Raw genomic sequence first — 16,060 nt, 5'->3', positions numbered from 1 at the left:
AAGCCAGTCAGTCCCTTGAGTCACTTATACAGGAACAGTTGGAGGCCATTCTCACCTCAATGCACTTACACAGGGACAGAGTGAGGTAATTGATGCTGATTCCTGATGACCAGATTATGCCCGAATCGTCGATTCTCCTGCTTTCGGGATGCTGCCTGACCTGCTGTGCTTTTCCAGCAATCGACTCTCTACTCTGATCTCCAGCATCGGCAGTCCTCACTGTCTCCAGATTGATGCTCTAACATAATGAACAAGTGGAGCATAGGCTGCACAGACAGACTGCTCCACGTTGTTCCTCCTGGCTCCATTGCTTATGATAAACACGTGGGTCTTTAACGTGATTTTCTAGTGGTGAAGAGGGAAGCCATATGTCTTGTGTGAAGTCTCATGAAGGCATCTTTCATCTCCAAGAAGACAGCCTGGTGTTCTGTATGCAGGACGGAAGCTGGTGGGAATGGCTACCTGTTTCAGATGAAAGGTATTGTGGCTGCAGTTGGGGATTGTGAACAACCTGACCTTCAGTACGGGTTCACTCGCCGACTGCACAATAACGTGGGGAGAGTTAATTATGGCTTATAAACTATTAGGAAAGTCACGTTAGACTGATGAATGGACTCTGTAAGTTCCAATAATGCTGATCTTGTTCATGTTGATCTTGTCGAGTGCACATCCTGTTCAGTGTAGCCTGTATGCCTTACTCTGTCCAAGTCTGTTTCCACCCTATGATCTGTCTGGCCATGCTTACTAATATTCAAAGTTTGTGAGAAGATTTGTAGCTCGGGTACTCGTTGCTGTGGTTCTGTTCGCCGAGCTGGAAGTTTTTGTTGCAAACGTTTCGTCCCCTGTCGAGATGACATCCTCAGTGCTTGGGAGCCTCCTGTGAAGCGCTTCTGTGGTGTTTCCTCCGGCATTTATAGTGGCCTGTCCCTGCCGCTTCCGGTTTGTGTTGGCCACTCTCAGACAACAACTCACCAGAACGAAGGACCCGATACCCACATTAACATAACTAATGTAGTGTACAAAATCCCATGCAAGGACTGCACAAAACACTATATAGGACAAACAGGAAGACAGCTAACGATCCGCATCCGCGAACATCAACTAGCCACGAAACGACACGACCAGCTATCCCTAGTAGCCACAAACGCAGACGACAAGCAACATGAATTTGACTGGGACAACACTACCATTATAGGGCAAGTCAAACAAAGAACAGCCAGGGAATTCCTAGAAGCATGGCACTCATCCACAAACTCCATCAACAAACACATAGATCTGGACCCAATATACCGGCCACTACAGCGAACAGCTGAAACTGACAACCGGAAGCGGCAGGGACAGGTCACTATAAATGCCGGAGGAAACACCACACAGGCGCTTCACAGGAGGCTCCCAAGCACTGAGGATGTCACCTTGACAGGGGACGAAACGTTTTCAACAAAAACTTCCAGCTCGGCGAACAGAACCACAGCATGCTTACTAATATCTTCCTCCACTGCTCATAAATAAAGTGTTTCCCTGTACTGACGTACACGTGGCAATAAATCAAACTAATCAATCCTGGGTAAAGTGTGGAATTTCTCACCCTATCAATGTTTCTTTTGGAAATAAGTGATCGCAGCCACTCCTCGTGTTTCAGCATCACCATTTCTTCATCCGTCACAGCTCTACAGATTAAACACTTAGCTTCTTCACTCTATCCTCATGTTACCATCAACCGTCTGTGGTAAGGAGATCATTCCTTACAAAAGAGATGAACTCTGTGGAGAGTGCCCCAAATGCTCTCTCAGCAAGGATCCACAACTGCAGGAAGCTGGCTTTACTTATGTACTCGAATCATCTTACAATGAAGGACAGCATACCATTGACTGCACCCATTACTTACACAGGGATTGATTCGGAGCAGTCAGTGTAGTCTTCTGAGTGGGAGATCATGCTTCCCAAATTTGTTTGAGTTCTTTGATGAAGTGACTAGGAAGGATGCTGAGGACAGAACAGTAGATGTAGTCTCTATGGATTTCAGTAAAGCCTTTGATTAGGTTCCACATGGCAGGCTGCTCTGGGAGGTTCCAACACGTGAAATGCTGGGGGGACTGAGCAATTAGATACACAGTTGGCTTGATGGTAGGAAGCAGACGGTTTAGCAGAAGGATGCTTGTCAGACTGGAGGCTGGGTCCATTCCTGTTTGTTATCTATGATTTGGTTGAGAATGTACAAGGTATGATTAGTAGTTTGCAGATGACACTAAAGCAAGTGGTATCGTGATCAGTGAGGAATTTATCAGAAATTGCAGCGGGACCGTAATTAGGTGGGGAAGTGGGCCGAGAAATGGCAAATGGAATTTACTATAGATATGTGAGGTTTTGCATTTTGGAAACTCAAATCAAGGTCGGAGTTTCATGGTAAACGGGAGGGTCTTAAGGGCTGCAGAGGGAAGAGAGACCTTGGTGTTCAGGTGCACACGGTTCTCTAAGAGTGGAGTCACAGATGAACAGGGCAGTGAAGAAGGCTTTTGGCACATTGGCCTTCATCAGCCTGGATATTAAGTATAGAAGTTGGGAATTTATGTTGCAGTTACACAGGACTTTGGTAAGGCCGCACTTAGAGTATTGTGTTCAGTTTTGTCACCTTGTTATAGGAAGGATGTTATTAAATTAGAAAGAGTGCAGAAGAAATTTACAAAGACGTTGCCAGGACCCAATGGTCTGAGTTATAGGGAGAGATTGGACAAGCTAGGAGACTTTCTTTAGCGTGTAGAAGACTGAGTGAGTTCTTATAGATCTGTATAAGATCACGAGGGGTATGTTTCGGATTAATGTTCTCAGTCCTTTTCCAAGGTTTTGAGAATCGAGGACTGTATGTGATCAGTTTACGGTTAAAGGGGAATGAATAAAAGGGAACCTGAGTGGCCACTTCTTTACCCAGAGGATGGTACGTGGTTGAGCTGCCAGCAGATGTGGTTGAGGCGGGTATATTAACAACATTTCAAAAGCATTTGGATAAATACGTGGATAGGAAATGACTAGAAGGATAAGGGCTAACTGCAGGGAAATAGGGTTAGCGTGGATGGACATTTACAATGTAGAGTCGAACTTCTCTGTTAATTAAAATCAAACACCCAGAAAAGCTCACCTAACCTCGTAATCTGTTAAAATATGAGCGACACAGATCTCCTACATTCCAGTATTTAAACAAAAAAATAACAAGTTCGTTTCTTAACTTTAATAGTGAACACTAAACAACAAATATTCACAAATACAACCCCCTCTTTTCTTAGCTACTTACTATCTTACTCCAACTTGGTAAAAACATGCTAGTCCAGCAACCCACATCTTAAGCATCACAATCTCAAGAGCATACAGAATCCATCTTCCCCGCTGTGTGCACTCTTCCAGCTGCTGATCTCCCTGGGTCATTTTTCTTTTATTGCGAGTAGGTTTTACATGGGCATGTATCTTGGATAGAAAGTGTTTGAGATGGCCAGTTAGCACTCCTGCTCTACAGCAGTTACTCTGCTGTTGGATGGCAGTGGCTCTCCCTCTAGTGTTCAAAATGCTGGGTTTATATACTTCCCATGATACAATAATTCTCATAATTTGATTGCTTTCCAGATGTCCTAACAATAATATTCAAATCCCGTTGGCTTCTGGTATCCTGAGCATTATTTAAACTGTTTGGTTGCTTTTGAATTGTTGTCAAAATAGCAACCAAAACTCAGGTATCCATTTCCCAGCTAATGGTGACATGTGGAACAGGCTGACCTTTAGTGCATCTGTGGCTGCACTTTCTATTCAGCAAAACCCGTTCTGATTTAAAGTGACCTGACATGCTTTCGGCTTCATAACAACTCCCCCCTTCAGAAAAAAAACCCATGAACAAGCAGAATAAAAAGATGGCTTCATTTTTTCCCTCTAATTCTTAATCCCATTATTATGAATTACAAAAGTATCAATCTCAGCTATACTATACATATTAATTCTGCACACATTTATAACACTGCAATAAGTTAAATCTTACCTTTTTTTATCCTTTAAATCTGCGATAACACATCTGCTATCACATTTTAGAACACACAGCATGTATATTTTGTAAGTTTAAAGTCGGTCAACCGAACATGGGGTCAACCTTCCATGGCCAATGTAATGTCCCAAGAACATCACCTCGACCTTCGCGAATTCTGTTTTCTTAAGTTTATTACCAAGTTTGCTTCTTGTAATCGTCCAACATGCTCTGCCAACTGTTACGTGAACTATCAATCACTTGCTAAAGATTACTACATCATACAGATGAACTGCACACTTTGTTCATCTGGTCACAACTCTGTTCCTGAGTCTTCAATGTGTCTGGAGCATTATTCATTCACATGACATTCTCTAACTTTTTTGTCATATCCGGTATCTTTAACAGATAGTTGAACTGTCTCAACACTTTTTTAATTTGAAAGGGGCCAGTAAACCTGGCTTTGAAGGGATTTCTTACCACTGGTAGCAATTCTAATATGTCATCCCCACGGGAAATCGTCAAAGTTTCAGACTTTTCATTTGCCACCTGCTTCACTCTCTCCTGTGCCATCTTCAGGTGCTGTTTAGCTAACTCACCCACTCCATATAATTTCTCCCTCACCATAATCCAAGTGTGAGATCTCTAACTTTGGTCCTGTCAATTTATATTTAATGAATTTCAAAGGACGTCTCACTTCATGAACGAATATTAACTCAAAGGATGTAAAGTGAGTAGATTTATTTGGGGCATCTCTAATGGCAAACAATATTATGAGTCGCCTTTATTCCAATCATTTTGGTAATTCGGACAGTACGCTGTTAATATTATCTTCAGCATCTGATGCCAACTTTCCAAGACTCCCTGGGATTCGGGATGCGATGCCCTTGATTTAAACTGCTGCATGCCAAGGTTGCAGTTTAAACAGCTGATCGGTAAAATGAGACCCTTGGTCTGACTGAATCACACTAAGTCGCCCACAGCGAGTAAAGAAAGCTACCAACTCCCTTTTTGCCTTAACACCCCATCATGGAATTATCCCTGGAAATCGGGTAGACAGATCCATTATGATCAGCAGATATTGGTTTCCACTTTTGTTATTGAAAGGGGAGCTCCACAATTAATCATAACCCCATGTGAAAGGTTCTTCGAATACAGGAATTGGCAACAAAGGTGCTGGTTATATTACTGCCTGTGACTTACCTGTCATTTAGCATGGAGGACATGCACAACAAAAATTAACCACGTCCTTGTGCATTCCAGCCACTAGAAATGCTTTAGCCTGAGTCTTCCATGCATCAACTCTTTTGTCGTTTCTTTCAGTTTTCCTTCCTGTTGGAACTTACGACAGTGGGATCTTGTTACTACACGGTCTGCAAAAATCCCTGGGCATTTTTCTTTTAATTCCCCAGATCCCTGGTCTGACTTTGGCTTCTCCACGACAAGGGTGACTTTTCCACCTTGGATCCTGCTAAATCATTCCCAAGAACAAACTGTATTCCTGGAACGGACACTCTATCACTCACTCTCACTGTTACTTCCCCAATTGATCTGCCAATCTGACCATTCCATCCGCGTCTTCCTGTAACTTAAGGCCTTCCTCCTCACTGCTAATCACCCAGTCAATCTTTCTGTCAAAAATACATTTACTTATCACACCTCCCCCACTCTGCACCTGGCCCTCTCCACATTCACATTTTTTTTTAATGAATAACACAAACAATAAGGGACACAGCACTGAATCTTGTGGTACACCAGGGGGCACTGGTCTCCAGTCACACAAACAGCCTTCTCCCACCACCCTCTGTCTCCTGCTACTAAGATAATTTTCGATGTAACTTGTCAAGGTATCCTTCATGTTGTGAGATTTTACTTTATTTTTCAGTTTCGCAGGTGGAAATTTGTCAAAGACCTTCCTACACAACTAAACAATCGACCTCCTCAAACTTATTCAATCAAATCAGAAGGATGTGACTTCCTTCTGATAAAGTCATGATGATTATCCCTGATCAAACCTTGTGACTCTGATTGGAGTTCGATTTTCTCCTTCCTTTTTTCTCCTGTAGTTTCCTTAACAGTGATCTAATACTCTTTCGTCTATAGTCTCCTGGTCTATCTTTCCCACTCTTACTGTGAAGTGGAATCGTATTAGCAGTTCTCCAGTTCTCTGGCAGCTCCCCTACGGCCAGATTCTAATTAAAATATTCAGTCAGTGTCTTTCCTCACTTGGCCCCAACAACCGCCTGTGATACAACCCATTCAGACATGGAGATTGGTCCAAATTTATACAGAACAAAGCCTCAATTCCTTTCTCGTATTTTACATCAATCTGTTCAAGAGCTTCCCAGTCCACCTTCTTGCATTCTGCCTGCCTCCTCCTTCTCCCAAGTAAAATAGATGTGAAGGTCTCATGTAACAATCCATCAATGTTCTCCAGCTTGACACACAGATTGCCCCTTTAGTTTCTCATGGACACTAACTGTTTGCTGATTATTCTGTTCTACTTGTCCGTGTAGAATATCGTGGGATTCTCCTTGATCACACCTACTTGAACTTCTCCATGTCTCTCTGTTGTTCAGTCCCCTCTATGTTTCTAAGTTTCACTGCGCTCACCTCTCACAGGCTGAGTTCCCACATCAGACAATCTTGCCATCTTAGGGATTAATCCGCATAATACCTTTTGCAGTTCCTCTGTAGTCAGTTCATTTTTTTAGATTGTGACTCCGAACGATATGCAATACTTTTAAGTTTAGTCTCACCAGCACTCGATGCAACTGGTGCACGACATCCTATATACTCCAAATTCATTCATATGAATGTAAACCTAATTTTTACTTTCCCATTTGCATATGTTCTTCCTAATACCTCTCGCTTTAACTTTTCTTATGAGCTTACTGTGTGAGTTCGTAAAAAAAGCTCATGAATATCCAACTATACGTTATACATTGGTCCTCCATTGCCTATGACCACAAGAACCATCTTCATACCGTTCCCAAAAAAATGTTTGCCTCTTCTGGTTTTCCTTTCATCGGTACATTCTCACACTCCCTAGTTATGGTATTACCTTCTAAATATCTAGTAGCATGTTCTTTGTAATCGAGTCCAACAGATGCCCGGCTGCGGATGACAAGATAACTGGTCTGTAGTTCACCACTCTCCATCTTCATCCTTTCTTAAACTGTTGGATGACATTTATAACCTTTGCCTTATCCAGTTTGGCTAAATGCCTTTCGGGAATGTGTCGGATAATAAAGTGAAAATGCGCAATGCAATCAATATGTCTATTGCTGCTTCCTCTGAAATTCTTGAATGAAGTACATCTAGTGTGTCAGATTTATAAATACTCGATCCAGCTTTCTTTTCAAAGATTACCTCAACACTGATAAGAATGATCTTAGACCTTACTTACACAAGTCCCATGGTCACTTGGTATTTCTGGAAGAATTTCTGGACCTTCTTCCATGAAGATAGACACAAAGAAACTGTTTCTTTTCCCTGTCATTTCTCTGTTCACTGCAATAAATTATCCTGAACGCGCAGCAACTGTTCCACATTTGACCTAGTTTTTATTTTTTTTTATACATTCATATACGCTTTTTAGCAGTCTTTGTTTTTCTTTCACTTGCACGCTTTTTATCTTTTTGATTTTCTTCTCAGTTTCTTGGTCATCCTTTGCTGGGTCCGACATTTCTCTGAATCCACTGGCTTACTGCAACACTTGGCATTTTTCTAAGCTGCCTCCTTTCATCTAATAGGTATATGAAGGTGAGGTTGAAAGTGATAGTCGGAGAGGAGGGTGGATCAGATTGATAGGAAGGAAGGTGGACACATTGGAACTTTCAAAAGGGCGGTGCTGACTTCGAAGGCTGGAGTGGGATAAGTTGGGAATAGGGGAAATGGGGAAATCCACTATGATCCCCTGTGGTTGGAGGGTCCCAAAGCAGAAGAGGAGGCTTTCTTCCTCCAGGCTTCTGGTGACTCGGGTTTGGCGATGGAGCAGGCCCAGGACCCTCATGTCCTTGGCAGAATGGGAAGGGGAGTTAAAGTGCTCAGCCACAATGCAATGGAGTTGTTCAATGTGGCTGTCCCAGAAATGTTCTCTGAAATGATCCACAAGTTGACCTCCTGTCTCGTCAATATAGAGAAGACCACATCGGGTTTAATGGATGTCGTGAATGAGCCGTTCTGTCTCCTTTCATCACCGATCATCTTCATCTACCTATCGCAATCTCAGTTACCTCCCCCCTGCCGCACCCCCTTCTCATTTCTCTCTCAGCTCCCTTGGCCCAGAAGCTTCATTCCTGTTAAAGAGATTATGCCCGAAACATCGATTTATCTACTCTTAGTGTGCTGCCTAACTGTGCTTTTCCAGCACCACACTCTTCGACTCTGTTCTCCAGCATCTGTAGTCCCCACTTTCTCCTCACACCTTCATGGCTTACATGACTCAGATTTATATCGGTTACTTCAAATAAAACAAAAATTGTCGTGTACTCAAACAGCATAAAAGAAAACCAATACATTGTAGTCACTGTTCCTAAAAGGTCCTTTCCAGAAAAAAATTCAATTAGCTCTTCTGTTCACTAAACACCAATTCCTAAATAACCTGCTCTCGAACTCAGTAGTCGACATAATGTTATGGGGATGTGGCTACAGATTTTAATGGTTTTTGGTCGTCGACCGGGGCCTGTGTAGTCACATTTGTATTTTATCGGCTGCAAAGTTGGTCGAACCTCCACGCGGTTCCCCCGGAAACGACCTTTAAGAGGAAGCTCCAGACAGGGGAGTGGTTTTAACTTGTTTGGAGGTTAGGTTAGAATGTTTTATCGTTGGTTTTATCACTGATATTATAATTGGTTTTACCTTTGGTTTTAACCTATGTTGTATTCCGCTGACAGTTTTACTATTTCATTCTATTGTAAGAGCATTACTCAGATCAAGTCGGCGAATACGACAGGCGAAAGGATACGAGACGGCTGGTGACCATTCGGTCAATGATAGAAACCTAGTTTTGGCAGTGGCGATCATGTCTAACTCCAATATTTCCGGTTGGATGGGAGACCAGGAAAATAACCGCCCCACGCGGTTGTTATTGGTGGCACCGTGTGCTAAGTGTGTTAGCCAAACATGGACCAGACAATCCGTTTCGACACAAACGGAAGAGACCTTTAGAGTTACTTTGGCATGGCTGCCCTCTGGCAGGCACGAGGAAGCGAATAAGAAAGTCCAGAGTAATCAGGCCCAAATTCGAATGGAAGGACCCTTAGAGAAGGCCCCTCTAGAGCCTGGTTCGTTTAATAGCCGGACAATTTTTAATACGAATTTTAAAGGGCCATTGATTTTAGTCAAATTGGAGAACTAGAGAGCAACAAGGAGAGGAGTGAGAGTAGGATTATTCATCCGGTTATTAATGAGGAAGATAAATTAGAGACAATAATAATGTACCCGTTCGATAATTTTATGTGTAAATTTTGTAACAATATGTATAATACTATGGGAATGTTTAGGAAACATCTAAAAGTATGTAAAGGGATTAAAGCTGCAAGAATTAAATGTAGTTACTGTGGCTGGGAAGGTAACTACCACGCAGTCGCATGCCACTACCCTAAGTGCAATAGTAATAGTAATAGTATTGATAATAATATAAAAGAGAAGGAAGACGAGAAATCATATCAATGTGAAATGTGCCCATTGAAATTTACAACAGCTAGAGGATTGGAACAACACGAGCGGCATGTGCATTCCAATTTGAGAAACGATAGAGGAAACCGCGGCGGGGTCAGATCGGATGACGCTGAAAGAAATAATTAGAATATTTAACAAATATCATGTGGTAATTCCTAGAATATATACCATTTGGTTAAAAACAGGTAAAATTCCGAATAAAGTTAAAATATGTAGAACAGTGCTGATTCCTAAAGTTAGTAATGAGGATGGATTAAAAGATATTAATAACTGGAGACAAATTACTCGGCCAAGATAAAGAGAGCTATCATTGTGCAACTTTAGCGTTCGCCAATGATATAGCTTTAATTAGCCAATGCTACGATGGAATGGCATACAATTTAAAACTGGTTGAGAAATTTTGTAATAATACAGGGATGGAGGTCAATATAAGAAAAACAAAAGGGTTTTACTTTACCTTTAAAAAATTAAACGTTTATATATAATGAGAAGGCAAATTGGAAATTTAACGAAGGAAATATTCAATTCATAGATCCAGGAAGTACTGATAAATATTTAGGAGCAAACATAGACCCGTGGATTGGTGTAAATCAATCGGATTGGGAAAACCAACTCGGTATATGGATTGAAAATCTTAAAAGATCCCTTTAAAACCTGTCCAGAAATTGGAACTTTTAAAAATTTATTTTATCCCTAGATTATATTATTATCTAATTTTATCAGAAGTATCAGTAAACTAACTTAATAAACTGGATTACATAATTAAAAATGCCATTAAGGAAATATTACATCTCCCACAATCCATCACGGATGGGATATTATATACAAAGTCCCGGGATGGCGGCCTTGCGTTGAATAGACTGTCAACTTTTATTCCAATTGCGATTCTGAGGAAATACGAGACGCTATACAAATCCGCGGATGAACTCCTACATGCCTCGTTTTCATTCGAGGGTGGTAATATGGAGATGAAGATGCACATGCTCAGTAAATTGAAAGTATTAGAAAATATCTGGAATCAAAATATAAATCGACAGTTGGGAGAATCTGATGTTATCGAGGAAGGGAATAGAATAGAAGAATTTAGCAATAAGAACTATGCTAATTGGAGATCCATGGAACGTCATAGATGGATGGCCTTGCCCTGTCAAGGGGTTGGTACCCATTATTTTAAGAATTATAATATCTCAAATAACTGGTTGACAAAAATACAACACATGAAGACGTCCAAAGTAATAAATTCGATTTTACTGCGAATGAATTTCACATTATGCATCGCTAGCGTATGGAAGGTCTTTTAATATCAAAAGTTGTTGGAGATGTAGTGATAATTCTGAAACAATTGCGCATATCTCAGGATGTGTCCCTATGTTAAAACTATGAGGATAAAAAGACACAATGGGGTAGTGGAAGAACTAACAAAGTTTATTAAGAGAAAAGGATGGATAATATATGTGGAACCACGTATTAAAGATAATACCAGGAAATTATGGATACCGGACTAAATTTTTAAAAGGGAAAATCAGATTATCGTGGTCGATGTAACAATTAGAACAGACTTACAAATCAACTCACTCGAACAAGCCTGGGAGGAAAAGAAAAACAAGTATAAACATCTGGAAAAAGAGATAACGGAACTTACAAAAGGAACAAAAATATCCTTTTATGGTTTTGTGATGGAATCCCGAGGAAAATGGTTCTAGAAGAATAAATTAATGAAAGACCTCGGGACCGAGAAATTTAAATCTTTTGCTCAGAACATTACAAACCTTGTGTTTTCTTTAAGTCTCGAGCTTTTAAGGATTTTATGCACACTTAGGATTCTCCAGTTGACAAAATTTAATAACTTTTTAAGTTTGATTGTTTTCAAACTTAATAATTCCTAATTTTGATTGATTTTAAATTAGGGTTTTAGGTTAATTTTCAATTACCATTGATTTTAACTAGTATTTTAAAGTTTTAATATTTTATTAATAAAATTAGAGTATTTTAAGTCACATAGTAATTGGTGGTGGGTGATTAATGTGTTAAGAATTAAAGTGCACGCAACATACGACAGATGATGAGTGGTAACGTAATCTAACAGTTGAAAAAATCAGCTCATCCCTCGCTTTGTTGATATTCTGTTCCACATTATTTTAACCCGATCCCTTGAGATCATCTGGCTGTGGTTAGATGGATCGGGGTATCCATGCGTCGAGGAGCGATGGTAAAACTCGAAAAGGACATGATCCAATCATATGGTGCGTGCATGAAAATAAACAATCTCACATGTGGTCATGAAATCTAATTTTCCCAGCATTAGCATTCAATTGGGTTAACACAGTTTTGACACAATTTAAACAGTATATTATTACTGCAGTACCCAGAAACGTGTATATCTCATTTCCTGTTTTATAACATGTCCAGCATTTGTACTGCAGCTTTCTCTTTGATATATAACTCCCATCTATGTTTGCTCCTCCTTGCTGTTTTTGCGCTCCACCTTATTATTTTCTGTGGAATCTGAGCGACGTGGGCTCTGGGGAGATTAATGGTAGAGAGCATCTCGCCACATCATTTATGATCTTCTCAACCTTTAATTTCTCCAGATCTCCCGTTATGCTGTGGAATGGAGAAAGACAATGATCTTCCAACAATGCTCTGTATTCCCCCAGAGAGCTAAGACAGCTGTAACCTGGGTGGGAACTTTACAGCAGGCTGGTAAAGTGTTGCTGCTGCGGTACAGGGTCTTAATGAGATCACACCTGGAGTAGTGTGTACAGATTTAGTCTCTTCAATGAAGAAAGGATATTGGAAGCAGCTCAGAGTTGATTCCTGCAATGAAGATGTCTAGCTTATAACGAAAGGATGATCAGGTTAACCCAGTAGCCATTGGAGTTTACAAAAATTAAAGATGATCTTATTTCAACATAAATGACAAAAGGAATCAACAAGTGAAGCGAATTACACAGATAATGGAGGAATTCATTCCGTTCTCCAGCCTGTTACACAGGAGAATATTCAGGCCTTCAAGCCTGTTACACCAAAACAGGACGAGGCTATTCAGCCCCTGGAGCCTGATATACATTTATAGAAGAAGGCTAATCAGCCACTCGAGCCTATAACAGTAGGCCATGCTGCACCAGTATCCTGTTAAACAGCAACAGGATTAGTCCATTCAGCCTCCTCAAGTGTGTAACATAGGAACTGGAAGAGGTCACACAGTGACTGAAGATTGTTACACTGGGATAACAGGAGGCCATTCAGACCCACCGAGCCTATTGCAAGGGAAATGGATAAGGATAAAAACTATCTGAGACTTCTTTCATGAGAAAGGAAGTGGTAATTTAGACACGTGTCTGTTGTATGTGAACAGGAGAAGACCAATCACTCCCTCGCTCCCATCTCCGGGATACATGTGAAGACCGTTCAGTATTTCCACCTGTTATGGAGAAGTATGAGAAGACCCATCAGCCCCTCAAAATGTCACACACCAACAGGAAGATTCCATAATCTCCCAATCCTCTAACACATCAACATGAGGAGGTTATTCTGGCGTTGGAAGCGACAACATGGGAACACCAGAAAGACATCAGCCCATCGAGTTTGTACACCAGCGGGATGATGAGTCCAGTCAGCCACACGTACCTCTTACACAACAATTGGAGTAGACCTCTTAAAAAACGTGTGCCCATTAGACAGGAATTCAAAGAAAACGTGAAGGTTTTCCAAACGGAAGTACTTATAACAACTGTATGCATTAGGGAGTAAAACGTAACAATAAAACTATTGTAATTTAAGACAATTATTAGAATCCATTGTTGAGGACATTTGCAAAGGTAAACTGCAATCTATCGGCGTCAACATGGTTTTACAAAGGATAAATCAGGTTTGAAGTGTTTGCTTGAGTTTCTTAAAGACATGACAGACAGGGTGGACAGTGGGAATCCTGAAGATTGATATATCTGGTCTTCGTGAAGGCATTGGATGTGTCACTTCTCCAAAGAGTAAGTGGTAAGATCAGACAATATGGGTTTAGGAGTAATTTATTAGCTCGGATGGAGGATTGGTTAACCAACAAAATTCAGTCAGATGTAATAAATGTCTAATTTTCTTTTGGCAAATGCAATTTGTGGGGTGCCATTGATTTCAGTTCTCATGCCTCATATATTTGAGATCGATAGTATTACTGTACTCAGTTGACGGGATAAAAAATACAATACTACATTTTCAGATAACACTAACATCGGTGAGAAATTACTTCGGAATGATGATGCAAGAGATTTTAAGACTATGTGGATAGGTTGGGTGAATGGGACAACATTTGGCAAGGAAATTAAAGTGAATAAGTACGGGGCTATTCAAGTTGTCCAGCATAATAGAAAGACAAATTATTATCAAAATGGAGAGAAATATCACAGTGCTTAGGTGCAGAGGGATCTGGGTGTCTGTTTGCATATCACAGAAAACTTGCATGCATGTTCTGCAAGTAATGAGAAATGCAAGCATGATTTCAGCGTTTATTTATAAAAGGATAGAGTAGAAAGGTAGGGAGTGTTGGTGTAGCTATGCAAGGCATGTGTGAGGCTGCAACTGGAGTACAGTTTGGGTGTCCAGCGGAATGAGGTATTTGCATTGGAGGCAATTCAGAAGAGCTTCATTAGATTGATTCCATATTTGAAGTGTTTGTCTTATGAAGAGAAATTGAACAGTTTAGTCCTATACTCTCGAGTTTATAAGAATGAAAGGAGATCTCATTGAGGTCTGTAAAATGCTAAAAGTAATTGAAAGTGTAGATGTGGAGTGATTTTTTTTCACGCAGTGCAATCTACAAGAGACTAGAGTTTTTGGATGGAGAGATGGCAGGAAAGTGGAACAGAGGCCGCGTTGACATCAGCCTCATCGAGGGGTTGGATTCCTCACAGATACTTCTTGTTCTTATTCAACCCTTCGACTGTGTTGCACAGGAATGGGGGAGGACTGGATATCATACTGGAAGCAGGCACTCAGGATAAATCAGTTAGAGAGAACGTAACCAGTAGGGTCACACAGTGACCAGCGCTGGGTTCTCAACTATTTACAGTCTATATTAATGGTCATCAGGACGGAACAGATATACAGATGCCGAGTTTGGTGATGTAGCTAGTGATAAGCAAGATATTAAATTATCAAGAGAGGGTGGAGAGTCTGCAGATAGATTCAGACCGGTAAAGACAATAGATAATAGTTTGGCAGGTGGAATTTAACATGATATAACCTGTCATTTCATTTAGAGGAATAATGGAAGGCAGCATGTTACTGAAATGTAGAGGGATTACAGGACTTAGTAATCCTGTGTACTGGGGGGTTCACTCAGACCGTTCAGACATGGGAGGTTTTGCTCCATCCCTGATCGTCTGCTCCTTGACGCTCCAAATGACTCCATTGCTCTCCGTACACATGGAATGTTTTGATGTGGCTGAATGGTGGTGGGGATGACGTTTTGAAACATGTATCAAGGGGACCGCCTTTGTCTAATATGCATTAATTTCTTTCTACGTGAGACCCGATGACGATGGGAATGGCTGACCGCTTCCAAATGAAGAGGCCGTGATTGCTGCCAGGACAGTGGATATCCACCAACATGATGCTCTGTGTATGGGCACACTGCAACATTAATAGAGAGAGAGCTCTTTCAGTTCCTCTACCTCTCCCCATTGACATGGCTACTCCGCAGTTGCCATGTACACCATCGGGGAGTGTCAGTGTCACTCGGAGTGTCATTGTGGACTTGTTGGGTCGAATGGCCTGTTTGCAAATTCTAAACACAATTTGGTATTATCGATTTAGAACCAGACAAGAGTCCCCAGTTTGCTATAGACCAGCTAGAGTACCTCAAACTCTTTTAAGAAGTTAGCTTGGATGCCAACCTTTCCTTATTTTAAAGTAGATGTGTGTTGGGTGTTCCGGATGTGATGCTCCTAGTCAAACTACTCACCATTAAGCAAAACACAATATATTTAAATACTCTAATGAAAATCCATACAAAATGAAGATGAATTTAGAATAACTTAACTATTGGAAACCTTAACCGAATAATGGATACAGTACGTTCTACAAATGAACTGTTCCAATATACTAACATCACCTAAACACAACCATTGGCAAAAACGAGCATTCAGACATGCATTCTTGCACACAGTTCTCCAATCCAGGAGGAAACAGCATCAAGTGAAATTTCAGAGAGAATAGCAGCTGGGGATAATTTACTAAAACGTCCAACCCTTCTGGGACCCCAAACACCTGGTGATTGTTACAGCTACAAGAAAAAAAACTAGAAAGCCTGGTCTGTGTGAGCTGGCCATTGTTACTACTATTTACTAAAAACCTAAAAAGCCCGGTAAGTTATTTACT

The sequence above is a fragment of the Chiloscyllium plagiosum genome, unplaced genomic scaffold, assembly GCF_037043375.1.
Source record: "Chiloscyllium plagiosum isolate Xiang-an unplaced genomic scaffold, Cpla_swu_hap1 HiC_scaffold_48, whole genome shotgun sequence".
NCBI lineage: Eukaryota > Metazoa > Chordata > Chondrichthyes > Orectolobiformes > Hemiscylliidae > Chiloscyllium > Chiloscyllium plagiosum.
This window is presented reverse-complemented; position numbering follows the sequence as displayed.